The sequence below is a fragment of the Cydia strobilella genome, chromosome 8 (assembly GCF_947568885.1).
Source record: "Cydia strobilella chromosome 8, ilCydStro3.1, whole genome shotgun sequence".
Classification (NCBI taxonomy): Eukaryota; Metazoa; Arthropoda; class Insecta; order Lepidoptera; family Tortricidae; genus Cydia; species Cydia strobilella.
The window spans coordinates 13,046,072-13,051,251 of NC_086048.1; the positions used below are offsets into that span (position 1 = coordinate 13,046,072).

The window sequence follows — 5,180 nt, forward strand, 5'->3', positions numbered from 1 at the left end:
TACTCCCTATCGCCCTGGTCAGAGCCGGCGTGTTTTAGACGCGTAGGCACCCTAGGCGCTCCCCCCCGATTCGCATATCCTTCCCGTCTCGCCATCCCCTTCACCCTTAGGGGATACCGTTCCCGAATCCGCGAGTAGCTTAGGGTCCGCGCCGTACCGTTGCGATAATTAGAGTCACCCCCGCGTCGTACCTAGCTTAGGATTCCTAGACCTAAGCAATCTTGATTTATAATAAACCGGCATAAAAGCCCACCGATCTATCCTACAGCATTAAACCTGTGTTTCTTTGTCTCACTCTGCACCCTCTCTCTCCTCTGAGCTAACTAGGAAACCCTTGCTCCCGTCTGGAACAAGGGAGGTGTATGAGGCCGCGCCCGCCCCGGCGAACGTGACCCCATCACATCTGGCGCCCAACGAAAAAACTCACGTAGGAGTCCATAAGGTATCCTGGTTACTGGTCCAATGGTCCAACTGGTGCAATGGTTCCTACCATTGCTCGAGAGAGGACAGAATAAATAAATAAATAAATATTTAACATATACCGCCCCGTGTACTCATATATTCCATACACAGAAAAAAAATAGTTCTCCAGCCAAGTAAATCCTCTTGTGTCAAGATATTTTGTGTTTCCTATATAAGGAAACAATAAAATTCTTGCGTCAAGATATAAAAGGTTTCAAATTTTATTATTTAAGGTAAAAAAATCAATACTTTATCCGAGCTATAAAAAGTTTTTTTTTTAAAAAGCTCAATATTCCCACCAAGAGCGTTTGCGTTTTGTTTTATGTATTGTATTTTTTGAAATTGAACCTAAGTGTCTTAGTGCAATACTTAAAGAACTTGTGTCAAGAAACTTTGTTTCTTGGGGTATAGACTCATAATTTCAATCGAGAATTGCATTTCTCCACGAAAACAAGAAAACGCATTGGCTTAAGAGTATGTTACTCAATGTAATTTTTTTATTTTTTCACACGAAGAGCCGAAATTTCTTAGCGTATGAAACCGGTAACTTAAGTCAAATCATAGTATTTTCTGAATTGAATCTTAAGTGTCTCAGGGCAATACTTAAAGAACTTGTGCCAAGAAACTTTGTTTCTTGGGGTTAGATACTCATAATTGAATTGAGAATTATATTTCTCCATGAAAACAAGAAAAAGCATTGGTTCAAGAGTACGTTACTCAATGTAAAATATGATATTATTTATATCTAGAGTAGAAATTTCTTAGCGCAAAGTTTAGTATGTTTTGAATAAAGAATTAATTTTCTTAAACCAAGATGATTTTCGTGATTCGTTGAAGATGTAATGTTTGTAGTTCTAAACTTTTCCATATTTTGAAGCGAGATACTACTGTTGCTTATGACAATTCAAAAGTTACTTGAGGTTAATAATTAGAATGTTTTAAATCAAAAGTTGTCCTCTTCATCAAAGATATTAATATTATTTCATGTAAAAGCTTGAATATTTTAATTAAGATATGTTTAACTGATAAACAAAACAGCTTTGTTCGAAATAGGCCATTGTTTATGATTAGTTTTAATAAATACATCATAAGTACGCTTGTTTGTTATTTAGGCATATAATGTCGGTTTTCCTTCAAGTACGTAATCATATGGCGTATTTCGATACAATACTGTTTTGTTTATCAGTAAAACATCTTGATAAAAAAATTCAAGCTTTTACATAAAATAATTATCCTTGATTAAGACAATATGTGATTTAATTAATTATAAACATTTATTTCAAGTAACTTCTGAATTGACGTAAGCAATATTAGTATCTCGCTCTAAAACATAGAAACAGTAGACTACAAAGAGATGTATCCACTTTTGGACCTTATTACAACGCAAAAAGTGGTTACATCTCTTTGTATTCAAATAAACAACAAACATTACATCTTCAACGAATTACAATAGTCATGTTGGTTTATAAAAAATAATCCTTTACATCAAAAATCTTGTCTACGTTAACATGACTCAAGGGCACACAAGGACAAACAAAAAACCCAGATTATAATGTTAACGTACACAACCTCTACCTACTTTTTTATTATTTTATGTAGGAAAAGTGGGTAACCCTAATAAATAATATCCAAAATAATTAACATGTATTTATTTATTAAAAGTCATAATATTATTTTGCCTCTATCAAGGTTGTACCTATTGCAATTTAAAAATTCACAACATAAAATTAAACTTCTAAAGTAACCCCCTCATTCATAAGTCTCTCAGGTCTCAATTACTTAATTTATGCTTTGTGTCGTTTTAATAAAGACAACTGTCGAAGTGAGAGATAAGGACAAAACATAAATTAACTAATTGAGGCATGAAAGAAGTTTATAAGGGGGTAAGTATATTCAAGTAGGTACCTATTTAAGGTGAACCGGAATAATTGCGCCAGTTGAGGTAAATGCGTCTTTTTACAATTACAAGAAAATGTTATTTAAGTGTAAAGGAAATTAATTATACTAAAAGCGGTCTTTCATCGGTGCCTGAAATGGCCTAATTGTCGCCTTGGTAAAATTTCGTCGAAACCTATCCATCTTCTTGTAATTCTAAAAAGACTCACTTACCTCAACTGACGCATTTGTCCCAGTCGACCTTAACCATAAACAGCTGACAGAGTGACGCCATTTTAGCGAGCAAACTGCCGCGCGAGGATGGGTCGTTTGCTTCGCGCGGCAATTTCCTCGCGAGGTTGCTCCCTCTGTGCAGAAACCCCTAATTTTATAACTACAAAGTGTCATATTTAATTTAAAGTAATTTACTGTACGTATACTTAAATATGTATAGGGTGTTAGGCACCTGCCATATTAGGTCATATACTTAATCATCTAATACAACTATGTATTTATACAATGAAATGTACAATTTATTTATTTATTAAAAGTCTCATGAATATACATTTATTTTGCCTCATTAAGTTTGTACTTATTACAATTTAAAAATTCACAACATAAAATTAAACTTACAAAGTAACCATAAACGTCTCTCAGGCCTCAAATACTTAATTTAAATACTTAATCAGTAATCACCTAAAGGTTCGACCACACCGCTGCTTAAAAAACGGTGAGGGTACGGAATCGCAGTGACGCGTCGTAAGCGTAACGATTTTATCGCATGCCCTTGCCCTCTCTAAAGTAAACCAAGAGTTTTGACTAATTGGCCATTAATAATATACAAAGCACTACATACCTAATTAAAATGTGTATTTATATACGTGTATATGTGTTTGATGATAATGTCCACCAGTATATTGCGCTTCTTTGCATTGAGTATCTTAAATGACTTATAATAATTAAGCACACTATTGCCATGGGCCGATGTTTGCAACAATGTGTGCATATCAAACTCAGGCAGCGGGGGTAGACATTTATATCTTCGAAAATATTAGTGATGTCATTGAGTAATGAAAGACTTAAATTTGAGTCGTCTAATCCTAAGTTACTCTTGGGAGAATTGGCATCCTTATTCATGTCCATAGTAGTGTCTGTTGTTTCTGTTTCAGCAAAAGAATCCAGCAACTCGTGGTTGTGGGTTTACTCAGTTTACAGCTCAATTTACGGTGCATCTGCGTCACTTAAGAAGCGGCATGGTCGAACCTTGATACAACTATTTATACAATGAAATGTACAATCTTTCGCCAACTGAGCGGAGTGTCATAGGCAATTGGCTATGACAATCGGTCAGGGACACTAACTTACAGTTATAATGATCATAGTCTCGTTCGACCTGATAAGCTTTAAAATGGTTGCTATAACCATAAACTTGTATTTTTTTGCAAGAAAATAATACCGAGTTCAAATCATTGTTTTTCACAAAAATGTTATTAACCATTAAAAAATCCGGGTTATCGTCTACGCAGTCAAAGAGCAATACACTATTTGTGTTGTAAATAATGCCGTTGATTTCATAAGTTGGAACTGAAAGATAATCATCCTCTAATGCTTTTGGAATGTTAAGACGGCTCGTTTTACCAACATTGATAGCGTCGTTAAAGCCAATTTTCGTTATATATCTTGAGCTGGTTTTCAATTCACACCGCAACGCGATTGAATAACACAAATTTTTGCGACATGTTATAGACTGGGCCACTCGTTTCAAATCTTTATGTTTAGCTTCGAATTTGAATGCAGAGTAAAAAATAGGTGGACCGCATTTTTTGATTACTGAAGGATAATGTAACAAGAAGTGATATTTCGGCTTCAAGTGAGTCTGGAATAATTGACAATACATTTCGTGATGTTCTTTGATAACTTCTTTTAAATTTTGTAAATGTTCTAAGGAAATTACTTGACTTGTTAACACATCAGTTATTTCTAGCAACATCAAATAGTATTTCCATATCTCATCGTTATCAGCGATCAGGTCACCAATTATATACCGAAAATTTCTTACTAAACATAGCATTTCGGAAGCTGACATAATGATTGATCCATTAGTTAAATGTTTGTTATTAATTGGCGGTGGATGATTATCTTCCGAACTGCTGTAATTAAAATACTTAATTCTCGAATTTAGTTGTTCTAGTGAAAAACTTTATGAAATTTTTTCTGGAGAAAAACGAAGGAGTTCTGCTACTAAAATTGACACATTAACTGCGAGTGGAGAAGAATTAATTGAAACTGAATGTTTAGGTTTGTGATAAATTCTTATTCAATATATTCTACTTAGGTATCTCTCGGGAGACTCCAATTTATTATTTTATTACTTACATTAGTTAAGAAAAAAAAAATGCAATGACTACAATATTTTGTATTATTTGTATTGTAAGTATGACAGGTTGATTTATAAAATGTGGTGTTTGTTTTCAGATGACGATGACGTTTTATGGTTGAATAATAATAACGAGCCTTGGGAAGATGTCATTAGCAAATGGAAGAAAACATTCAGACTGAGAAGGAGGCACACCAATTCATCTACAGTCCATGATTTTCTTAAAAATTGGAGCATTTTAAAAAGTGATAGAGGACATGTCCTGGTAAGTCCTTTATGCATTTTGAACTCAAACAAAACTGTTTTCAACTGACTTCAAAATTTCAAAAGGAGGAGGAAATGTTTTTTATGTTTGTTACCGATTAAAAAAAAATGGTTCCAGATTAGGCCCATTTTATTGTTGAGCGTACCTTACCTACTGTCATTGACACGCTGGGCTGGGCTGACATGTTGAAGTCGGTTTTTT

General features: G+C 34.2%; 1 long non-coding RNA gene across 1 annotated transcript; it reads left to right on the forward strand.

Moving 5' to 3' along the window:
- The first annotated feature begins 579 nt into the window (after positions 1-579).
- LOC134743808 (uncharacterized) lies at positions 580-1,274 on the forward strand. Its single transcript, XR_010128038.1, has 2 exons — positions 580-814; positions 1,050-1,274. It is a non-coding gene; the product is annotated as an uncharacterized LOC134743808 (long non-coding RNA).
- The last annotated feature ends 3,906 nt before the right edge of the window (positions 1,275-5,180 follow it).